We start from the raw sequence: 26,034 nt of genomic DNA, 5'->3' as shown, positions 1-26,034 counted from the left end.
CCTCAGTGATAATTTTATCAATCAGAGAGTTCTCTTGGCTAGCTCCGGCTAATTCCATACCCCAAACAAAAGTTAATACTCGAAAGGAAGTTGGTGCCACATAGGTTCGGTCTCTTTGAGACCGCCATTTGGCCAATCACTCCTTTGAGAGTGCTGTCATAATCTGGGCTCCAAGTTCGGCCATTGTAGCATGGTTTTCAAACCAAACTTTTTCAAATTGACTTGGACCCTTTGATTGTCGCTTTAGTTGCTCTATCGCTAAGAGATTTGATTGGCAAAGCACTTCGATGAATGTCATAGTTATGCGTAGTTTGTCGGCCTCCTCGTTAGAGATGAGTTGCATGCGTTCATGTAGGAGCTTATTGTAGTGGTCGTTAAAGTATTCCTGCTCTTCCCATGATAGAGGATATGGCAAGTATTCCTCAAGCTGCTCCTTAGGGAATGTACCCATGTCTGCAATGATGTAGACATGTGTGAATAATTTGAGCTTAGCATCCAACTCAGTTAAGCATTTTGTAACACTTCTATGTTCTGTGAAGGCTTGCTCAGTTACTTTCTCATGCAAGGTTCTGGGGGACTTCCCTAGGCTTTAGCATAGCTAGGGGCTTACGCCTTGATAAGCAAGATTGATCAATGCTAGGATTGCTTATGTCCTTGGGGTTTTCATATTTCTCCTAAGGCTTTATTGCTCTTGCATCATGGTTCTCCTCGGATGTGACTAGTATAGATTTGTCACCCTATTGTGACAGTGTTGTATCCACTCTTGATTGGTCAATGCAAGTTCTATTGTCAATGGATTGAGTGTTGCAAGCAACAATTGATGGTAATGGTTGCTTTGACTTATCAAAACACATGGATGCATTTGAGGTTTTGCGTCTAAGGTTTCACCGTTGTTAGGAGAGATGGCAATGGGTTCATTGGTGGATGGGCTTGATGTTTTATTCCTCAGCTCTTCAGTGCTCTTGGTCTCGATCTTCTTGGCGTCTACTGCCACTTGCAACTACCGTTGTTTTCATTGGTTTCTCCTGTTTTTCTTGGGCAATTGAGGTGTATCCTTTAAAGACTTAGGACCCTAAACTAGGTCAGCCGTTGATGTGCTTGGTTGGGCCTCAACATTGTCTTTTTCTAGCATGTCCTTGCAGGACATAGCCGCAACCTATTGAACAACCTTGCTAGGTTGTGAGGGTACGACTGCCTCTCTTTTTGGAGAGTCTAGCTCTGTAGCTAATTCCCCTCCATTTAGCTCCTCATCCGTTTGCACTGGCAGTTGCTCTTGGTTAGGTGTTTGCGCTAGACTCTTGTCCTTACTCATTGGAACATGCCTCCATTGCTTCTTATTAGAGCGAGTGTTGTGTTTAGAGCTATTTTTCTCTTGCTCTGGGGGTTCGGGTGACTCTAGTGTAGAGCTAGGAGATAGTTTAGGGTTCCTACCATAGAGGCTTGGACGAATCCAATTGAAGAAGTCAGGGTTGAATTGATGGGAATGATGGACCTAAAAATGGGCCGGCACTGGCTCATGCACTAGCCGGGCCTCGTCACTACGCACAAGACAACCCCTCGACCTCGCGGCCAGGAGCGTCTATCAAACTCTCTGCCTTCCTAAACATTGCGTTTGTAATACGTTGTAGTCCAACTAATCCTAACCCAATATTACTCCTTAGAGGGAGTCCCTTTCACATAGCCAAAAGACTCGAATCACATACACATGGGGTTCCTCCTACAGCTGAATGCCGTCAACCCTCTGCGACTCTCCTACACCTTGGGGATTGGCCCCTCGATGCGTCGCTCAACATTTAGACATTTCGCACAAACGTCGCTCAAGATACCACATAAACGTGTCCAGGAATGTACCATTGTCCTTACTTGATTTCCCCTTTGGGACCCGCGTCTACCTACAGCATGGGTACCTCACTGCCTCTCATCGTAGGTCATGTTCTAATAAACCAATTGCAATGCATGTCCAGGAGCTGATCACTGATACTTTTAAATTCTTTTCCATGCTCCATGCATTTGGTGGATGCCTAGTGCTCAAACATATAGCAAACAGTATCGTGCACAAGTGCAAAAATACTCTTTTAATGGTTTCCAACTACCGTTCGTGCTTCGTTGCATGGGCTTAGCACCGAGGTGATCCTCGTGCTACTAAGCTCTTAATTTTAATTATTATCCGTCCTAAATGCTATGCATAGAAATCAGCAGCTTTCCCATCATCTCACACGGCATTTAGACATATTTCAACTCCTCTACCCTTCCCCGTTTAAGTATTGCATCGTTGGATAGGTTTATAAGGTATTTTGACATCATTTTATGTGAAAAAACCGGAAGAAGACACACTAGAACAAGAAGGTGGGGTTGAACTGAGGCAAATCCTCATGCTTCAGTCCCCACAAATATTCACAACCATTGTTCTTATTTATCCTTATTTTTCGAAACCCAAAATGTATTTTTCCCCTATTTTTTAGGGTTTTTCCACCCTTTTCTTGTATTTTCCCTTATTTTTCTGCATTATTTAATTACTAAAAATTCAAAATAGGTTATGGGCTGTGGCCCTTAGTTCCTTCTTGTAGAAAAATGAAAGTTTAGTTGGTGTTCCTATTTATTTTCCCATTTTTATGCCAAAAAACCGTCATTTCCCCTTGATTTTTCATGTTTTTCGTGTTTTAGCATATTATTTTGAACCAGAAGATGCATATTTTTCTGATTTTTTTATTAGGACCAGCAAGAACTCATAGAAAACAGCAACATGAACAATTTTTATCCCACATGAACAACATTTCATCAATCAAAAGCTATAGAATCTCAAATTTCCTTTGAAAATTTTAAATTACAGCTTATTTGCGTGTTTCGGGTTTTATGTCCATGGCTGCAAATTTGGAAATCAGCAGCACTTCACGTCCAGCACAATCACCAATCACCATCTCCAGCCCGTGGAGCAATCCGATCCATGCCGGACAAGCCTCCATCATTCTTTCTTCTTCCTTCTTCTCCCCACATGAACTTGCCTTTAGAAGAGAGAGGGAGGAGAGAGAAAGACTGAAATCAGAGATCTTCAAAGAGGGCATCATTGCGCGAGCGAAGGGTGGCGATAGAGTTAGGTTTCAGAGGGAAATGAAGCCCCATAATCATTGTGGGGGGTTGTTTGCAGGCTGCCATCTCCATTGATCAACAATGGGGCGCAATTTTCGGCGCCATGTTGATCACGACTTCTCCATCTCTCTCTCTCCACGTTTTTTGCTTCATAAGGTGCATAATTTTTTGGGGGGGGGGGGTCCAAACTCAAAAGGCATGCTCAAATTTGGCCTCCCAAGTGTCCACCTTTTCATATCTTGACCGTTTCCTTGGCCATTTCCCCGTCCGGACTCCGAATTGAGCTCTGAAAAATCCTGGGCGTCCGGCTTGGCATCGCGCATTGGGTAGTAGCTCGTGCCAACCCGTACGACTGTCTAAAAAATTATGAAAAATCAACAAGTGTCGCTCGGGCACCTTTAAAGCACTTTGACGCTTAAAATCGTCCTAGATCGAGCCGCCGTCTTTGACAGTGAATATTTTTCCCTTGATATTCATAATTTTTTGCTATTTTTAAGCACTTCCCATCACCTAAATTCCGCTCTCATTGGCGACCACGGGATAGGGCGACTCAGCCCGTCGAATCCACGAACATATCTGCACATAAACAACCAAAGAAGCATCAAACTGATACAAAACAGTTATATACTAAAACTCAGCACAATGCTTCCCCTACCCCTGGACAGAACCAAAGCAGGATATCCACAAGGAATAGGCCTAGCATAATCTAATAGAAGATCCGAAGTGAGTCACTAACCGGCTGCTCCAACACAGCCAAACTAAAAAAAACCTATCAAAGAGGTTGCCCTAAGTGGTAGTCTGCGCTACTTACCAACTAAAAACAACACCACTAGGAGCTCCTACAAGGCGAGGACTCCTATAGCTTGATCAAAGAGTATTTTCTTTCAGTACATTTCTTCTTTTAGGGTTTTTATTTTATTAACATACTTGGGCATGTAAAAAGGAGGGAGCTGAGCGTAGCGACCCAAGGAGAATAGGGCATCGGCCTCAGGACCTGTCTCGGCACCCAATAACCTACCAAGCCCTCGCAAGGCGACACTTAATACTTTTCTAACGCTCACTTTTATTTTCTCTCCAACCTTCCTTGTTTTGGTATTATTTTTCCAGCAAGAAGCCACCCCTAGGAAGACAAGGTATCGGCCCAGGGTCTGACTCGTCCCCAGGAACCTACCAGGCCTTCGCAAGGCAATGAGCAACTGCCTATACATTTCCATTTCTTTTCTTTTCTTTGATAGGGGTTAGAACCCCTTTTTACACACCTTCGTATCGATATTCATCTTTTAGGATGTATAGAGTTTCTTGGCATCATCATTATTATCTTATGGCAGGCTTCTCTAACTGCCTTACTACTAACAAGAACTCCTAGAACGGCTGCCTAGCAGGCTGGCAGAACAGGGCCACTAGGACGTCCTTCTAAAACAGGTCTTTCGATGCCTGACAATGTCTTTACAGGAGGCAATGACTACTCCGACCTCCCTCAAACATACTTAGCCTAAACCTGGGACTTCATGCCTTGGTTGCCGGTCCCCAACAAAAATGTGTCCCCTCGACAAGTACAAATACACATATAACAGGAAAGAAAGGTACTCGTAAAGGAGAAATATCACCTGGATTGACCACACGAAGCTTCCATCGTAGCAAAGGCTCCTCCAGGCTCCACCAAATTCCACTAACCAGGAAATCTGTCCAGCACAACACTAAAACAAAAACCCAATTAAACGCACCCGCACTAGACAGGGAAATGGCCCTCTTGGCCTAATGAAATCAGACATGACTTTGCTACAAAACTGAATCGGCCCTCTTGGCCTAATGAAATCAAACAATACTATATAATATCCTCTTGGAAACAACTATGATAGACATCAAAGCATACTATTCCCAGGGGAACAAAGGCTTGTAGCCCCTAGACTAGGTGCATTAGATTATGACCCATCCCTCCTGCGTATATCGCAAGAGGTGTTCGCATCACATGTCGTCTAACCAGTCTGTGGGTCCAAGATAATAAAGACAGATGAGTCTCGCTTACCCTCTGCATCACCCAGATCAACCATCGTCTGCCAAAGAGGGCATGTTCAGAAAGCATACCCCACAAACGACCGGGTCCTGTCTCACCATCAATAGATATATTGGGACAAGGGCCACAATTAAAGAAGAGGTCTTCTTCATACGCAAAATTAGCCAAAGAATCGGCAAACTGATTCCAATTCCGTGGAATCAGCTGAAAAGACACTCTATCGAATTCGTCTAGCAGGGCTATGGCAGTATGATGGTACATACAAAGGATGGGGTTTCGTACCATGTACGTCCCATTGAGTTGATTTAAAACCAACTGAGAGTCCCCTTTCACCAACAACTGGCGGATACCACCCTTCTTTGCAATATTCAAACCCATAATCAGGGCTTTGTATTCTGCCATATTGTTGGTAAAATTCACCCCGAGATAAGCAGCTAACTTCATGACAATGCATCGTCGGGGGTCTCGGATGACAACTCCTACACTTCCTTTTTTGCATGGACCCCTGGACGCCCCATCAAAGTACAAGGTGTGCGTCCATAAAGGGTTTACATATCTCGCCATCCGGAACTCTACTCGTAATTATGGTAATCGAAATTCAGCATATTCAACGGGTGGACTGTAGGCTCCATCCTTCCATCATCATTGAATTCAACAGGGATGCTCGTCAAAATTTGTAGGCAATGATGGCAGAAGACCTTGATCTCCCAAATAAATATCCCACCTTCTTGCTCAATCACCTTGTATCCTTTGCTCCACCAAATGAGCTTTCCCTGATGATACCTCTGTTCTAAATATGGGTGTTCTAAATAAGGGATCAGACGACCCATCAACCTTTATCACGATTTCCTTGCAGATGTTTGATCGATCGCACCTAGACCTGCAAGGCAGTCATAGCATTAGTGCAATCAGAAATAATAAGGTTTAATCTTATTAAGATTAACCTTATTTTTAAATTCTATCCTCTCAAGGTCAGCTAACAAGGCCGTGGATTTATTCTTTCCTATTCTAACGATCCTATAGGGCCCATCCCATTTAGGCTCTAGCTTGCCTGGAAATAATTCATGTCGTGCATCATAATACAAAACAAGTTGTCCTTTCTTGAAGGTTTATTTCTTGGCTTTGAGGTCGTGTAGCTGCTTCATTCGGCGCTTTGCCACTTCTTGGTGCAATAAGCTCTGCAACTTAAGCTCATCTAAATGTGCCAGTGTCGTCAAGCGCTCAAAAAGTGTGTCTTCATCACTCAAAGAATGATTGATGGCAAACCGAATAGTTGGCAGCTCAATCTCTAAAGGCAAGACAGACTCCTCCCCATATACTAACTTGAACGGGGTATGGCCAGTGGCTCGTTTGAAAGTCGTATTATAAGCCCACACTGCCACGTATAACTTTTTATCCCAATCCCACTTCTTTTCCGACACAATTTTGGACAGGATGCCCACAAGCTGCTTGTTGGTGCTTTCAACTTGCCCATTAGCTTGTGGATTATATGGGGTTGTCTTGTTATGCTTGATTTGCCACATCTCTGTCAAACCTTTAATCACCTTATTCAAGAAATGGGTTCCGCGGTCCGACACTAATTCTTTTGGCGGACCAAACCGGCATATTATCTGCTCTAAAAGGAAACTAGCAGTTTCTTTAGCATTATCTTTCCTCGTTGCACGTGCTTCTGACCACTTTGTGAAGTAGTCAGTTGCTACAATGATGTACCTCTTTTGTATAGTCGACGACGGAGTAATAGGACCCACAAAGTCTATTCCCCACTTCTCGAATGGAAGTATCGCCATAATAGGGGTGAGTGGTCGTTTCCTATTCTCTCGGCTATCATGTCGTTGACAAATATCGCACCTCTTAACATACGCAAACGCATCCTGGAAGATGGCAGGCCACCAATAACCTGCTCTTAAAGCCTTTTGTGCTGTAAGCCATCCAGCAAAATGGCTACCGCAAGCAGAGTCATGGCACTCTTCCAAAATGAATGGCACCTCGTCAGGCATCACACACCGGCGATAGATATCATCAACCCCTTGCCGATATAATGTACCTGCGATCAAAGCAAACTTTAACGCTTGCTGCTTAATTTTCCTTCTCTCAGCTTTAGATAATTCGGATCCCGCCTCTCCTGTTGATAAATAATGCGTTATTGCAGCGTACCAGGAGGGAATAGATGCCGTATCTATTTTAAATAATAACTCCATGTCACTACCTTCAGCCACAGATTCTTTCGGCTCCCCAAAGTCTACAAGACATTCCACGATGCCTTGCAACCTTGGTGGCTTACTCCTGATTTCATAATCAAATTCCTGCAAAGTGATCAACCACTTTGCTAGACGATCAAGTGGCTGTAGCTTATTCATCAATAATCGAAGCCCCTCCGCCTTCGTATAAAGCACGACTTTCTCATAGAGAATATAATGCCTGAATTTCTTGGTTCCAAAGACCATCGCTAGACACAATTTCTCCATGTAAGTATAATTGCTTTCGGATACCCCCAGCTTCCGACTAGCAAAAGCAATCGGGTGGTACCACTTCTCTTCCCAAATTTGGGCTAAACAGCAGCTGATACTATACATGGTGGCTGCCGAAAATATATAGAACACCTCACCTCTTTTAGGTGCTTTTAAAACGGACGCTCTTGCTAGCTCTTGTTTCACATCCTCGAATGCTACCTTACAAGGGTCACCCCATACAAACGAACAACTAAAGGACAATAAATTTGTAAGTGGCAATGTTCTTTCTGCTAAGGCATTGATGAATCTACGATAGTAACCAACCGAAGACAAAAAGCTATGAACTTCTTTCGGAGTGCGTGGTGGACCCATGGCAACTATAACTTTAACCTTCTCGGGGTCTGTCGCAATTCCTACCGAACTGACCACATGACCCAGCAACAGCCCATAAGGTACTCCAAAAACACACTTCCATGGGTTTAGGGCGATGCAAAATTGTCTACAACGCTCGAAGCATTTTCTTAAAATGATCAACTGCCTTTCTCTCACGGTGGCAGTCCCTAAGTCATCAATAAACACCTTCAACTCTTCAGGGGATATGTCACCGAATGTCTTATCTGCTGTTCGTTGCCACGAACCAGGCGCATTGCATAAACCAAAGGCCATCACATGGTACGCAAAAGTACCAAATACAGTGATAAAAGTTGTTTTCAACTTATCCTCTTCTGCAATTGCCATTTGGTTGTATCCTGCAAAGCAATCCATAAACGAATATATCTCCCTACCCGCTAATTGATCCAAGATCTGGTCAATAAATGGCAACGGGTAGTAGTCCTTAACTGTCTGCTTATTCAGCTCCCTAAAGTCTACACATAAATGGATTTGATTATTCTTCTTCTTTCTAATCACAACTGGCGAACACCATTCCGTGTGTTGCACAGGAAAAATCAAACCCGCTTTTCGAAGCTTCTGTAACTCTTCAAATAGGCCGTCCCTCAGTTCGAAAGGCATACGCCTTACTTTCTGCTGTACAGGACGACTGCCCTCTTTCAACGGAATTGTATGAATAGCAAGACTAGGAGGGATGCCTCTCAACTCATCATAACTCCAGGCAAAGATATCACGGAATTCCTGGATCAAGGCCACATAGTCCTCCCTTTCTGCTGAGCTGAGCATAGAACCTAATTTGATTGGCCGCGAATCATCAGGCGTACCAAGGTCTAGCTCGATAACATCTGCATCTCTTATACGATCTTGGCCCTCTATCGGCTCATTCAAAGTGATCTGATAGATGTCCTCCGTGGTGGATCCCTCTTTGGACTCATCACTCGATGATGTCTCACTGGAAGATAAATCTTCTAATGTCTCCAATTCTGTAGAAGATAGAGGAGCTCTCTCACTCTGCGGGGACTCAGGATAAGCATCAACCACCACACGCTGGGCACCTCTGCCGAATATCAGTCGACCGGTAGGTATATCTACTTGGCAACCCGCTTGCAAGATCCAAGGTCATCCGAGTAATACTTGGTAACTTGGACGGCCTGCAAAACGAATCACTCTAAAGTCCAACATGCATTCTACATTTGCAACAGTGACATGGACCTTAGTAATGCAACCTTCTGGCTGTCTCAAACTATCATCTGCCATTCTGAGAATTATGGAGGTATCTTTCTGGATCGCAAGACCCAACCTTTCCATTAGTTCAGAACTCATAATGTTAACAGATGATCCCGTGTCGACAATGGCATAATCTACTAATATCCCATCGACATAGGCTGCAACCCTTGGGCAATGCTTCTCAGCATGCTCGAACCAGTCATCACCAACTCACGCAATACCCAAAGGTTCTACGATATACCCGGTACGTAGAATCTTTCTAAATTCCTTGCGTACTCCTGGGGAAAGCTTAATAAGCTGTAAGAGATTCACATCCGGCTTGACTTCGCAAAGAGAGCTCGCCAAATCGAATTCATGATAGTTTGATAGAGCTCGCTTTTCACGCCAAACCATCCGCTCTTTAGGTCGCTGAACTGGCTTTATTGCCTCTTTCTTAACTTTCACCTTCTTCTTTGATGGTTCCTTATCGGCTTTACTCTCTACGGGCTTCAAAGGTCCCCCTTCCATGGCGGGATCCAAAACTTGCGTTCCTTTGTCGCCTTGTTTAGGGTTTCCGTCGACAGGCTTATCCTTGTCGGCTTCTCTACCCTTTTGACCTCTTGTAAGAACAGCTCGTAAATTAGAGGTTTCAGCATCATTAACACGTACAGCCTCAATCAAACTAACCCCACTACCACTTGGTAGCTCCTCCACTGTAGTCTTTGGTCGTTGAAGTATTTGTTTAGGCCCGTCTTCTCGCTGGGAATCATTTCCTTGCGCACGATGATTAACTGGCCCTGGTTGCCGACTTCCTCCTCGCTGGAGAAAACTGATCTTACTCCAGCAAGTAGCTGCTAAATGGCCGGATTTTCCACAAATGTCGCACTTAACATTTGGGCAATTTCTTGGATAGTGCTGCCCACCACACCATTTGCAACTAAACCTCGACGGTGCACCCTCCTCTGGGTATCTACTTCCTATCAATTTTGTTGTTTTTTAAGGAAGTTGACATCAACGGCTATCTGTCGATACTGTTCCGTAATCATATCAGTATAATGCTTCATCATGTCTTTAACCTCGCCAAGAACATTGGAAGAACTCGACTCATAGCCTTGGTCATTACCATGTCGTTCCATCGGCCTAACAATTCTATTAGGCACCGGTTGTTGAACCACAGACATGGTATTAGAATTGACCGCCTGGCCTCCACTACTTGGAGCCATTTGACTGCCCGTAGGCATCGACATGCTAGGGGGAGCTGGTAATAAAGGCACATTCTGCATCATGTTCCCTCTCCCATTAGGATTAGCCATCGCTATCCCTTGGCCACTACTGCCATTGGCTATTGCCATATTATTTCCCAATACTAAACCCATATTCGAATTGCCTCGAGAAGCATAGGCTGCCTGTAGTCGGGATTCCACCTCTTGTGCTCGCGTAATGGCAGTATCTATATCCCCCAAGGGGACACTACTCAACTGCAATTGGATATTAAAGTCCAAACCATGCAGGAAATATTGCAATTGGCCAGCTGCGGGGATAGGAATAGAGGTGTCCAACTTACGGAAAACCTCTTTTATTTTCTTCGCATAAGCGCGAATATCCTCATGTGGTTCTTGACGGGTCACGTTAAGTACACGCAACCAATATTGTCCACCCCTTTCAGGGGCAAACTCCCTTCGAAAAGCTCCATAAAATGCATCAATGTTCAATATGGTCCCGGCTTCTAAACCATGATACCATATAGCGGCTCTTCCTTTGAGAATCATATTGAAGAACATCATTAAATGTCCTTATTCTTGGATGCGACAGTTAAACATCAGCTTTTGAAACTCCCTAATGTGGAGTTCCGCATCTTCCTCAACTAACCCATTAAAAATGGGTAGCGGGTAACCTAGAGCCGGCAAATCCGTCGTTCCTGCTCGAATTGCAATAGGCTGCGCCATGACAAGGATTGGATTTGCACTAGGAATAGGGGACGGTGGGGTTACACCTCCCGTACTTGACGTGGACTGGCTTATAGAAGGAAGGGGAGCACTAGAGCTTCCACCTTCTTCTAACTTACTACTTGTGGCCCCAAGACCACTAGATCCACTCCCTCGTAAGGGTTCAGCACCGCTACGCTTAGGGGAATATCTCCTGAAAATTTCAGCACGTCGCCTAGCTCTTTCGTCTCTTTCTTGCTTTTGGATTTCTGCTAGACGATGCTTATCAATAAATAATGGATCAATCTCAGTATCCTTTGGCATAAACTGCTAGTTGGTCCCTAAACAACCAGGATTCGAGAACCGCCACTTTTAAGCGGCTCGCGGCAGACGCACCACTGATGGACCTAAAAACGGGCCGGCACTGGCTCATGCACTAGCCGGGCCTCGTCACTACGCACAAGACAACCCCTCGGCCTCGCGGCCAAGAGCGTCTATCAAACTCTCTGCCTTCCTAAACATTGCGTTTGTAATACGTTGTAGTCCAACTGATCCTAACCCAATATTACTCCTTAGAGGGAGTCCCTTTCACATAGCCAAAAGGCTCGAATTACATACACATGGGGTTTCTTCTACAACTGAATGCCGTCAACCCTTTGCGACTCTCCTACACCTTGGGGATTGGCCCCTCGATGCGTCACTCAACATTTAGACATTTCGCACAAACATCGCTCAAGGTACCACATAAACGTGTCCAGGAATGTACCATTGTCCTTACTTGATTTCCCCTTTGGGATCCGCGTCTACCTACAGCATGGGTACCTCACTGCCTCTCATCATAGGTCATATTCTAATAAACCAATTGCAATGCATGTCCAGGAGCTGATAACTGATACTTTTAAATTCTTTTCCATGCTCCATGCATTTGGTGGATGGCTAGTGCTCAAACATTTAGCAAACAGTATCTTGCACAAGTGCAAAAATACTCTTTTAATGGTTTCCAACTACCGTTCGTGCTTCGTTGCATGGGCTTAGCACCGAGGTGATCCTCGTGCTACTAAGCTCTTAATTTTAATTATTATCCGTCCTAAATGCTATGCATAGAAATCAGCAGCTTTCCCATCATCTCACACGGCATTTAGACATATTTCAACTCCTCTACCCTTCCCCGTTTAAGTATTGCATCGTTGGATAGGTTTATAAGGTATTTTGACATCATTTTATGTGAAAAAACCGGAAGAAGACACACTAGAACAAGAAGGTGGGGTTGAACTGAGGCAAATCCTCATGCTTCAGTCCCCACAAACATTCACAACCATTGTTCTTATTTATCCTTATTTTTCGAAACCCAAAATGTATTTTTCCCCTATTTTTTAGGGTTTTTCCACCCTTTTCTTGTATTTTCCCTTATTTTCCTGCATTATTTAATTACTAAAAATTCAAAATAGGTTATGGGCTGTGGCCCTTAGTTCCTTCTTGCAGAAAAATGAAAGTTTAGTTTGTGTTCCTATTTACTTTCCCATTTTTATGCCAAAAAACCATCATTTTCCCTTGATTTTTCATGTTTTTCGTGTTTTAGCATATTATTTTGAACCAGAAGATGCATATTTTTCTGATTTTTTTATTAGGACCAGCAAGAACTCATAGAAAACAGCAGCATGAACAATTTTTATCCCACATGAACAACATTTCATCAATCAAAAGCTATAGAATCTCAAATTTCCTTTGAAAATTTTAAATTACAGCTTATTTGCGTGTTTCGGGTTTTATGTCCATGGCTGCAAATTTGGAAATCAGCAGCACTTCACGTCCAGCACAATCACCAATCACCATCTCCAGCCCGTGGAGCAATCCGATCCATGCCGGACAAGCCTCCATCATTCTTTCTTCTTCCTTCTTCTCCCCACATGAACTTGCCTTTAGAAGAGAGAGAGGGAGGAGAGAGAAAGACTGAAATCAGAGATCTTCAAAGAGGGCATCATTGCGCGAGCGAAGGGCGGCGATAGAGTCAGGGTTCAGAGGGAAATGAAGCCCCATAATCATTGTGGGGGGTTGTTTGCAGGCTGCCATCTCCATTGATCAACAATGGGGCGCAATTTTCGGCGCCATGTTGATCACGACTTCTCCATCTCTCTCTCTCCACGTTTTTTGCTTCATAAGGTGCATAAAATTTTGGGGGGGGGGGGGGGGGGGGGGGTCCAAACTCAAAAGGCATGCTCAAATTTGGCCTCCCAAGTGTCCACCTTTTCATATCTTGACCGTTTCCTTGGCCATTTCCCCGTCCGGACTCCGAATTGAGCTCTGAAAAATCCTGGGCGTCCGGCTTGGCATCGCGCATTGGGTAGTAGCTCGTGCCAACCCGCACGACTGTCTAAAAAATTATGAAAAATCAACAAGTGTCACTCGGACGCCTTTAAAGCACTTTGACCCTTAAAATCGTCCTAGATCGAGCCGCCGCCTTTGACAGTGAATATTTTTCCCTTGATATTCATAAATTTTTGCTATTTTTAAGCACTTCCCATCACCTAAATTCCGCTCTCAGGGAAGCATAGGGATCTAGTATTGTAGGGTCTTGAGTGAGGCAGAAGACATATATACTAACATCAAGAACCATGCTCCATTCTCCTAGCCTACTGCTCACATGTAGATATTCCTCTAGAAGTAGTTTATCATACAAGGGATATTTTTGGACAGTGGTAGGAAGCTGGACCTCATGGACCACTACCAACACTCGTGATGAGGTTAGGGCAACATACGTGGGATCATGTATTGATGTCCAAAGGGCTTTCCTATGCTCAGTGAGTGTCATTAGTCGATGGCCAATTTTGGGTGCCAAAATTTGATTGGAGAACCATTCTTGCACAAAGTTATCTTGTCCTTTCCCTTTTCACTTGATTGCTCTGAGCTTTTCCTTGTTTGTCTCACATGGGGCAGTATAGAGTGAGGGTATCAATCACAATTCTCTAGCTATGGCCTTTGGGATATCCTTTATACCTTCTTCAGCAATAACTACATAGAGGGAGTAAACATGTTGTTGCTCATCCCAAGTTAGGGGTTTGGCTATGAGCTTTGTGTGCTTTGGTGTTAGCCTTCTGATGTCCACATGGATGTACGAATGTGTAATGGCTATCAGCTTGTGATTAAGCTTCATTAGGCACTTCATCTCTGATTCGTTAGTCAGATGTGCCATCTCCTTAGCCAAATATTTGAGAGATTTCTCCTCAAGCCTAGGCTTTAGGTGCTTTCGAAAGTGCTGGAGGTGTCAAGGATGTTGGTTGTGACACCTCTTTCATAGGTGAATCTCTAAGGACACATTCCACAAGGGGCGTCGTCACAGCCAAAGGTTGTGACTGCTGTGATTCCTGATTGGAAGTAGTAACAGCTAGTTCAGCGGACTGGCCACTATTGGTAGACTACAGTGTCAAGTCCTTAAGCAGATCAGAAGTGGTCGTATCTTTTGTTGCCCTTTGCGCATTCACCTATGTAGATCGAGCATCAGTGAGCATCAGTTGAGCTACTCACGATGGATTGCACAAGCATCTCCTTAGCTCTCAAGGGTGGTGTCATGTCCCACATCTTAGACATTTGGAAGCTCAGATGGAGATAGAGATTGGGATTGAGCAGTTGCACTTGACAATTCCTGTTGTGCTTCGTGTGTCCATTTAGGGAAAGAGGGTGTAGGATATTTAGGACTCCTAGGTGGACTTGACATTGGTTGGAAGATTTTCTTGTTGCTGTTCGATGATTCTGCCATTTACTTTGTTGAGCAATCAGCCCTATCATGAGCAACATTGCGCCTGTGGTACTCATCATCCTCTTGGGAAGTCAAAGGCTCCTTGGGCACTAGTGGTCTTTGTGCACATCCAACTCTTACATTTGATATCTGCTTGTTAAGCACGCTAGGTTGATGATCTACCTTTCGAACAGTCATATTTGGTTTCTTGATTTCAATCGTGAGGGGCTCAATCACTCCAACCTTGTTGAGTGAAGACTTGGATTTTCGTTTAGATTTTCTCCTACGCCTCTTTGCTTTTGATATGATCTGGCTTTCAACTAACATAGGTGGTTTAGCAGGGGGTTTCGTTACCCACATCCATCGATTACTTGCATAATACCCTTGAGCATGTAGCAACACTTTGGATATCCATCGCGACATTGTGTTGGCTCTCCATCAATACCTTCGTCTATAAGGCTTGGGCTTCTTTTGTGGTCTTCTACGATATTTGTAAGTCCAAAGCCTATCCTTGGCATTGTCTCCTGACCTTCTTGTTCCAAGCATGGCCTCGTTCACTAGTTCTCTCTATTCAACATGCACTTGTATCAACTCTTTCAACAAGTCCTTGCTCTCGTTACTAGGCTTGCCTTGTATGTCAGAATGTTCCTTGTCTTTCCCTTGGGGTTTGATGAGGTTACCCTTGTTAAAGGTTGTCTTAAGAGGGTTTCCTTTCCACAACTAGCACTATTTGGAGGAACATGAAATAGGATAGACAAGCTTTTAGTCTTAATAGTTACAAGGATTTTGCACTTCCCTATAAGTGATTGGGGGTGTCGCCCGTATGGACTAAGAGTTGCATTAGTTGGTGTGAGCTCTGGTTGGCCTGGTCGAGTCCATGCTTCATAGGTTAAGATATTGAAATCTGCTCCTTCATCGATGAGAGCATCGATACTATGCTCTGTTTTTGTAGTGAGTTTGACCCTAAGATAAGTAGGCGATAGTATGTCTTCATCTTTTGGGTCTTGGTTTATAAATTTAAGCCTTCTAATACATGCCTTTGAGTCCCCAACTGCACAACCAGATGTGGATTCTCTAGTGATGTCTTGGGCCATTTGTGTAGTGCCGTTCAGGGTGCATCTATAGTCAAGACTGTCATGTTTAGTTATCCTCACGGTTGTAGCTTGATGTTGTTGCATTCCACTTTGACTAGATGTAGTCCGAATGCAACCCATACATGTTTTTGTGGTGTGGCCTTTTTGCCCTTGTTGGCTAGATTGGCCCATTGAGGTTCTAGGGTCTATGTTTGTAAGTGTTCGGGTATGGGCTTTCAGTTGTTGCTGTTTTACAAGTAAGAGTCTATGCTTGTGTAGAGCCATTACTACACTAGGATCTAATTTGGAGGACTTGTTACAATGTGTGTTTTCTCTCCAACCTACTTGGGGAAGGTGCGAAGGGGGCAAAGCCCACTTTGGGGGGGTCTGAGGGGGGGGAAGGCAATCCCCCTGGCCCGTAGGGCCGTTACGCTAAACACCATGGTGATTTGAAGGATTGTTCGTGGCCAAGTTTTGAACTTACTTGCTCTAGATTTTAGCCTAGTGGTAAATCTATGATGTGCTTTCATTTCTATACGGTCTTTGGGTTGGTTTCAAGGGATAGATGTTAAAAAGTAAAAAAAATCCAAATTCGGCCCAACATGTCCGAATTGCAAGGGCCGAATCTTTGATTCAGCCGTCCGAATGGCTGAGGACCGCATGAGAAAGGGTCGAATGCAATTGGGCCAAATTCCAAATTCAGCCAGTTTGAATGTGGTTGTCCGAGGGCCGAGTCAAGTGGGCCGAATGCTAGGTTGGTCCGAGTGGTCAATTTGGTCGGGTCGAATGTCAACTCGTCCGAGCGGGGTTGGGCCGTGTCTATAGGGCCGAGGGTTGAATTTTCAAGTGTCTGAGTAAGATGGGCCGAATGGTTGATTTGACCGAGCCGAGTCCTAAGCGTCTGAATGGTGGTGGGCCGAATGGCCAAATATAGGAGGGGCAAGGGCCGATTCTAGGACTCGGCCCAGAATCGCCGTTACTCGGACAAATGTAGCGCGATTTTAGCCGACGCAACATTAATTGCTCGAATCACACGATTTAGGTCATGACCTATCGCACACACCTCCAGACCAAAGCTACGGATAGAGGGGAAGAGTTGTATATACATGGAACAACAAATAAACTCAAAAATACAAATCGACAAACAAATCAAACCCTCATGCCCTATTATGACAACAGAAACCCTATTGCTTTTTTTCCTTTGTTTTGGTGCATATTTTCCTATCCTAATGCATCCAAATCACAAAAAAAACCTACACTACTCCAACATGCTTTTCCAAATCCAAAAAAACCAAAAATCTACTTGCTAAGGAAATCAAATACCTCTTCAAACTCCCACGCTTCCTACCTATCTACCTCAAGTACCAGTTCGAGAAAAACCCTACTTCAATGCTCAATTCGGAGCGTGCAAGCACTCAAGGCTTGAATCCGTTGGTCCCGGTAATGGAACCAAAATGTAGAGGCAAGTAGATGCTCAACCACCAAGACCCACGGACTGCTTATTGTTTGAGTGTTCCAAGCCGAGCACTAATGGCTACCTCTCACATAGCCGATGCGCTATCCATCTCTACAAATGCAGTGAGCTTACCTCCATGCCCGATCGAGTTGCCTACTCTCCCAAGCAATCCGGTAGCTCCACAGTCCAAGTGCAAGCTTTAAGCAAGCTCCATCATCAAACTCCATGCTCCAAGCTCCATTGTTGTGAGCAAGAGAAGAGAAGAGAAGAGAAGAGAAAAAGAGAGGAGAAGATAGAGAGCTTCTTCACCACAGTCCCTCACCCTCAACACTCACTCCCTCACACTCCCTCTCTCAAGCACAAGCTCAAGCAAGAAAAAAGAAGAAGAAGAGGAGAGCTACTTTTTGGCCACACACAAGAATGAGCTCTCATTCACTTTTTGAACTTTATATACAAAGCCCTAAATCCCTTTTGGGTGGTCATCCCCTTATCCCCTTTTTTACATGGTCGGCAGACCCTTTTTACCATTGTCCTCCTATCTTCCTAGCTTCCTTCCTACCGCCCATCTACCTTTACAATTTGCACGGGTGAGAGCCCGATGCTCTTAAAATAAATCATGGTGCGCCTTGCGCTCTTTTACAAAAGTATTGACTTGGGCTTTTTCTTGTGTGCCTTTCTCCTTGATTTAGGACTTTTTTGCACTTCTTGTGTTTCCAAATTCGTCTTGTTGGTGTGCCTTCGTCTTCCATTTCACTTCTGCCTTTGCCTTGTTTTCTGCTTTAGATTATTTGGATTTTCCACCTTATTCGTTTGAGGGTTAACAGATTTACATTTTACGCATTGGGAAAGGGCGAGCATAAAATTTAAATCAATTTGCTTTAAGGGAAGGTTGATGTATCATCATATGTTGATTTTTGTTCATCTCAAGCATATAAATGTAGACATAATACATGTGCTTGCAGGCCATGAAGGGTTTACTTTTCAACTCTCTCTTTTGAAAGTCAGGACATGTGTAGAAGGACTCAGGATTTACATGCACCTCATATAAATGCTCTGACATAACATAAAATATGACTTTCTCATTTTCCACCACTACTTTCTCTTTCATGAAAACTACATCCAATGCCTCAGCCAATGCAATTTTTCTTTTTGCCGCCTTAGAAATACCACGTCTCCATTTTTTACTGCGCTTGCCATTTGAAGAGGTAAGTGGTGGTGTCCCATGGGTTATAGTATTTTTGGGGGTAAGTGGAATGCCATCATGATTGAATGCAAAACCTCCTTTTATAAGAATTGAAATTTCCACTGCAGAAGCATTGGTGCCCTTGTCAATAGACCAAATCCTTGGTTGCTCACAAGGGCGCATGCTTAACTTGTTTATCAACATCCCATGTATGCTCCACATCATGACTGAAAAACCAAAACCATTGTGCAATAGGCTTACCTTGAAATTCCCTCTCTGACCAAAATGAAGGGCATAATAACCCAAGTGATCTACTTTCTATCACATTGCATCACTGCTTTCTATTTATAATACCAAAACATTTTCATTTGGAATGAAAAGGCATTCTCCGGATGGGGCCCACAAACTTCTATGCATTTCCTCCTCTGAGACAACATTAGTTGGGAGATCCATTTCAATTGGCATTGTATGCACCTCATTGTTCAAGCCTACTTCTGTAGCTTGGTCATTTCTATTTTGAAAATTTATCTTGCATGGTTGTCTTTTTTTTTTTCTATCCCTTGACTCCATTGCATAGCTAGGTTTAGGAGAGCTACAACCATCTAGAGCTCTTCTTTTCCTTTGAACTATTTCTTTGTTCCCATAAATGAAAGGCTCTCTGTACATGGTGATGCCAAGAATTGCTCCTTGAATTGTTTGAGCTATGAATGTAGTTGAAGGGGTCTTTCTTGCAAAACCACCCTATTAATAAGAGCATGTATGTCGGGACCACTTTTAGAGTATCTTCCAGTTGTAAAGGCCAGTTGCCTTGAACATTGATATATGAGTTGATCAAGTCAGTGATGCATGCATCATACAAACCAATTTTCTTCTTTCCATCTTCCCCTGCCAACTTGCTTGCATGCATGCTCTTAGAAAGATTTGTGTTGGGAATACAAGCCCTTTCCCAAGGACTCAAGAAAGCTTGCAACCCAATAAAAAAGTCAGAAATTCCTCTTACATGTCTATTTTGTTCTCGTACTTCGGTATTCCCACCCCAATGATACTAGTACATGTGCATGTAACAAATAGAAACATTTACATGTGTAGTACTATCCCAATGGTCTATCCTATTCTCCAACCATTTGATCCATCTCTTCAATGCTACGACACTATCTTGAGGTAGTCCTACTTGCTACCACCAATTTTGTCTAGCTATGGCATTCCTCTTGCCCTCTTCAATGGATTTTGAAAGGCGCCACCTCTCACATAAATTCAAGTGATGCTTTTGAAGGTTTGAAGGCACGCATTTTGTTGTGTGCTTTTGTAAGCTTTATTCGATCTCTTCCTTCCAACACATTCTTAGATCCCCCATTCAAAACAATGCGGATCGCCATTCAATTTGCACCTGCTTCATCTGCCATAAAATCTGCAAAGTGTGCAAGAGGGTGTCCACACTTGAGCATCACATTATTAAGACATCTCCAAAAGAGAATTTGTGTTTTTGTATCCTCTTCCTTTGTATCACAAATAGTAATCACCATGATCCTTTTCCTTTTCAGACCTTTTCTTAGCATAGCATAATTTCTCAATATGCCCATGCTTCTTACAAAAGTCACAGACTACGCTCTTCGTCCCTTTCACATAGAGGAGTTATTGGTCTCCTCTTGGGATGCTTGTTTCTCCTTTGTTCTTGACCTTCTTTTCCTCTTCCAGGAGAGAGGCTTTGATGTCCAAAAGCTTCGGCTTTGGTATGTTGATTAATGTGGTAGACACATTATCAAATTCAGGTGGAAGACTTTTGAGAAGCACTCCAATGCAAATGTCTTCATCCATCTTCAAGTTGATTCCTGCAAGTTGTGTCAATAAGCTTTCCATATAATTCAAATGAGTTGCAAGTGAGGTATTACTTTGCATGTCGAGCCTAAAAAATTCAATTAGTAAACCGTATTTTGAGGATTTGGAATGAGCTCCAAATAAGGTTTCTAATCGATCCCATGTCGCGTAAGAGGTTTCACAATCATCAACATGATGAATATAGCTGTCATCAAGTTCGAGCTTGATAATAGCTTGAGCCTTATCATCATTTTTATCCCATACAACTGAAAGTGCAGCTTCCCTTGGTTTCTTCTCTTGACCACTTGTGATTGACCACAAGCCTTTCTTCATTAGGATCAATTTGATCCTAGTTTGCCATGTATGGAATCCAACACCATTGAATCAGGATGTCGGTGAATCCTTGCCCATTTTGAGATTTGCAAGATTATCAGCAAATCAACTCCAAACAATTCCAATTTTAGTTGAGCACAAGTACTAAGAATCACTAGGTGATTAGTATCAAGAGATACTAGGCAATTTAATGACTATGATGCCCTTGAAGTTGGAATCTTCAAGATCTGATGCAAGTCCGAGTCTTCCCCTCCTTGATTTGATGCTAGAGTTGCAAAAAAAAAAGTTTTGATTAGAGGCAAAGCTGATTGTTTTAACTGACATTAGTGCTAAAAGCACTAGATGAGTGTCAATGGACACTGTTTCTTGAAATGTTTGAGAATCTTGTTAAGATCTTCTCTCCTTGCTAGTAGATAACTTGAATGCTTGCTGAAGACTGAGTGCTGGAGCAGTTTAGAGAGTCAGTGACTTGATTTGAGCCACAAGAGTGAGAGAAGGAAGTAAAATAAGATCTTGAAGCTTGATAGCTATGGAGTCTACATTAGGGTTTTAGGGGGCAGCCCGGTTTTTCACCTCCTGTGAGCTGAATACTTGATCATTTCCAAAACTTTTGTGATAGAAATGAAGCTTAGGAAGTAGGCTATCAAAGCCCTATGATGCTCGTTAGCATCGCGATGTGTACAAGTAGAATTCGACGTACAAACAACAGGAGGTGCAATCTAGACAATGTGCTATTGCAGGCGCAATGCTGGAGCAGAAAGGCAGCAATGTTGGGCTTTGAAGTGATAGAGAGGAGCTCCTAGAGCAAAGGAAGAGTTCTCTAGAAGAAAGTACGAGCTGAAATGGCATGGTTTGAGAGATTTAAGGCCTCCACCACTAAAGGTGGGTAGATATGGAGGTAGGTGAGAGATTCATGGAAAAGTGAAGGGAACTAGAAATTCAAACTGGAATGACTCAATTTGTGGGTTGATGACTCACTGACTTAAAAGCCGCTCTGATACCATGTTAAAATATTGAGAATGCATGCTATGGAGGATCACTAATGAGAAAATAGACAATCATAATGAGGCAGAAGCATTGACAAGGAAGAACAACTAATATTATCCAAGCATAATGCAAGTACAATTGATTGATAATGATTGATTGAATGAGTGTGGGGATGAGTGTCTTTTATAGGCTTACAATAGGTGGTATTGGTAGGTGGAGATAGGTGGAAAGGGACCATGGTATTCAACAACTGTGGTTTTAATAAACCGTGCATACATGACCTAGTCTAAGGCTTTATTTGCAGTTCGTTTCTTTGCCTTGTTTGCCCCATACAAAGAGGCTATGGTGGATGTGATTGCACATTTCTCAACAGACATGGTGGTGGTAGGAGAGGTCACAGCAAAAGGGGCCATCCAGGTAAGTCATTCAATCACTTTTTTAAATTTTCATATTCTATTCTTAATGGTTAAGAAACTCTTTTAATGTTCCATATAAATGGTATATTCTATTTTCAATTTTTTTTTGTAGATACTCCAATTACAAGGTTAAGATCCGGTCTATGCAATAGACTAGTAAGTATCAATCAAGAAGCATCCTCCCCGTGCATTCTCTGAATCTCCAAAAACAAGGGTGGAAAATCAAGGAAAAAATGTCCTTTCATTGATGATGAAGCGCGTGAGGATAGCATGGATGAAGCAAGCAATGACATTCATGCTCATCCTATGAGCACCTACACTACCACCATGGAGTGTGGTGAAAGAACATATGGGAGGTCTTTAGATTTGCAAATTGTACATGAGGAAAATCAAGAGGTGAATGAGGATGTTGCTAATGAAGAAAAGAAAGAGGTGAGTGAGCATGATAGACACATTGGAAAGAATGTCAAGTTTGGGCTTATGTAAGATGCATTGACGGCATTTTTTGTAAGGAGGTCTACTTCTCCTCCTCCTATCCCTTTGTGTAGACTTGTGCCCTATGAGGCTATAAGACTTGGATCTAGTTCTGCTACATGGTTGATTTCATCTTTCGATAATGCTTCATATATGGAAACAATGGGAAAATTTTTGGTTTCTTTGAGAAAACCCACTAGTAAGCTAATGGATATATCTCCCCAAAATTTGAAAGAGTGGGACCCTCTTTGGAGAGAAGTTAACCAAAGGTTTGAAGATGAATTGATTGATGAGTGGGCTGATTTAAGAGGGCGCAAGTTTTTGGTATGGGACGGTAATCATAGGTTGAAGACATGGATGAAGAGGATAAAGGAAGGTAACTATGCATTGCCTTGCTTTCTCTTGTTTATTGTGATGATCCTTCATTCTTTGATTAATTATTTATTTTATTATTTGATGTATGCAGTTTATAGTGAAGATATTTCAAGACATGCTAGAGTTCTATGTCAATTCATTCAGGTGGAGAAGAAGAAAGAAGGAGAATTAGTATTGGATACATCAAATGCGTAAGTATACTTATATCACTATTAACTTTTTCAAATGGGTTAATAGATGATCAATTATGTATGAATGCCAATAGTTTTTATTTATGTGTGAATTTTAAAATATAAAGATAATTTATGTGTGGATTTTTAGAGATTTTATTTATACCAATAGGTTTCATTTATGTGTGAATGTCAATAGGTTTCATTTATTAGTTATGTGAATGTGAATAGGTTTTATTTATGTGTGAATCTTAAAAAAGACAATTTTCAATGTTGTACTGTAACAAAAGCACATGTCAAACCCAACCTAGGCCATGAAATTTTCATGTTCCAAAAGTTTGGCATCGTCTCAATAAACAAAGCATTTTGGAAAGAATGAGCCCTCAAAGATGATGGGCTGAAATAGAGTATGAAATTGAAGGAAAAAGTAACTACAGCAATGATCCATGGTACAAGAACCCATGTTTGCTACTATTTCTTTTGGTGTGGAAGATAAAAAATTTGGTATAGTATTTTAGATTTTAGCATAACAAATTGTGGTATCTTGAATTTAACCATAACTAAGAATAGTGTATTGGTTTTTTATTTAGGATAACTATAACTCTACCATACTCAAAGAGGAGGTCCGCCTCAAGGAGCTTGCATTGGCAGAGGCAAATTATGAGGAAAAAAAGAAAACAATTTATAAACAAAGAGCAAGATAATTGAGGGACAAAGGATACAAGTACATTGGAATAGCTAATTCTTCGCATGGAGAGTATTTCTTTTCTGTTTTGTTTGCATTGAATTGGGATGAAAAGAACATGATGACTATTACCAAGGACAAAGTGTATGCCATTTGTAGTGCTAATATTTCTACGGAGAGGTATGTTTTCCTCATGGACTAATGTTCTCTTATTTTTTGGAATTGAACTTAATTTGGTTCTACAATATTGAAGTTATGTTTTGTTCAATAACCAATATATTAGGAAAAGGGAGATTTTACTTCTCATGACTGTCACAAAGGCAAAAGACTCCACTATGTCACACTTTGCGGACGTAAGGAGATTTCGCAGCTACAAGAAGCAAGAGGTGTATTGGTTTCATATGATGATGCTCCTTATTGATCAAGAGCTTACAAGTTGATGGCACTGAGATTCCAGGAGGCTTTGATGCTTTTTTAAAAGGCCAAAGATGTTTACATATTTTAAAGGCATTTGCAAGTATTTTTGGTGAGATGAGAGGGGTCTATCGGAATGGGAAATGCATGTTTGTCCATGGTAGATAGACTATCCATTGGATAACATTCCACAACAAGAGATTGAATCAAGAGCTTTCTTTCTTATTTTTCTTTACAACTTTAGGCAAAGAAGATGGTTTTGACATGCATAGCATTTGGAAAGAAAAGGCAAAAAGTAAGGGTCACTTTGAGGGATCTTTGTGACATACTTCACCTTCTTGGGCTATGTCATTCATGACTCAGTCATCAGAGCCTATACAAGAGTCTTGTTGATGTCCCGCTATATGCAAAACATGTATGTAGATTTCTAGCTTTACATTCTATGCTTAACATTTAGCCAACATCAACATTTGTAAGTAAACTTTATTTTGATGATAGGATTTCAATACCAAACTATCGTAGATGCTCTGTTGGTAGACGTGACATTGATCGATGATTTTGCATTGGATGGGTATAATTTTTCACCATCCTTTATATACACATCTATTGTAATGGTTGCTTGTGCTTTGTTATTATGTTTTCAATTTTAGCATTTAGTGCTTCATGGAGGGAAATACCATCAACTCTTAATAGCGTGATGGTGTCCCATCATATGAGGTTGCTAAGTTGTTGTTTGTAGATTTCCCTACATCTTTGCTTGTTGTTGGCCTTCTTGAGGCAGAAGGTATATGTGCTTGCATTAGTTTAATTTTTAAACCCATGTGATATTGCATGGTCTTATACATCTTTACATTTGAAAGGGATTTCCGAATGGAATACATTTTCTAGTGCACTTGTCAAAGGTGTCATGGACCTAGCCCATAGATTCTTGGCAGATGAGGGACTATTGGTGACTTTGGGACTTGCACAATAGTTTGGAAAAGTGCTTAGAGGAGCTCGTGCCATTGGATTGAAGCTCCATCGCACATAGATTCTTGTGTGTGAGGGTGGATATAAACACCCTGATAGTCAAGAGGAGGTAAGTGTGTTGAAGACAAACCTGTAACTCTTTAAAATAAAAGTTTAAGTAGCTAATAAGATGATTGTGTATTGCTAGGTCATGGACCTTACTATTGGCTTGTTTTATTGAGGGATGCATGTCCCTTCATATGATAGAGAGGCTGGCGAGAGGGTTAGCCCATATAGGTTTCCCGCCTCTCGTAGCTTCCTCTTCAAGACAGACCTCTAGGACACATCATTTGAGCACACTTATGTGGATGGTCTAGAGGTTCGAGGGGGTGTAGAAAGATCACTAGCTTTTTATAGGTGTGTTATACACTCTTAAACTAGTTTATAGTTTGCATTGAGATACGTCATGCTTTTGTTATGGATGTTACTAAATAGTTTCTTTTGTAGGTGGGTCCTTGCTACGTTCACAAAGGATCTCAACTATGTGCTAGATATTTTTTAAGGTTGTGGCAGCCTTGGTAGAGCATGCACAAAGATGCATTGTTTTTGCATGTGCCTTGAGGGTGATTTTAGCCTCTACAACCAATGCTTGGTTGATGTGGCATGCAGACCGTCGCCATCTGTTCACCCTAGTGACGATGATGATTTCACATGATTTGTAGTTGCATTATTTTTAATATGATGCCTTGTATTGGTAATGCATGCCATGGGGCTTGATGATGCTTGGGAATGATGTATGACTCTATGGATTTTGGATCTCACTTAAATTGGGATTACGTCATAACCTTATAAAATTAAGCTAAAATTTCATGCTTTAGACGTAGTTGCATACCTATTTTT

Source organism: Lygodium microphyllum, chromosome 6, assembly GCF_053477565.2.
Source record: "Lygodium microphyllum isolate KBCC chromosome 6, Lygodium_microphyllum_v1.1.10, whole genome shotgun sequence".
Lineage (NCBI taxonomy): Eukaryota > Viridiplantae > Streptophyta > Polypodiopsida > Schizaeales > Lygodiaceae > Lygodium > Lygodium microphyllum.
This window is presented reverse-complemented; position numbering follows the sequence as displayed.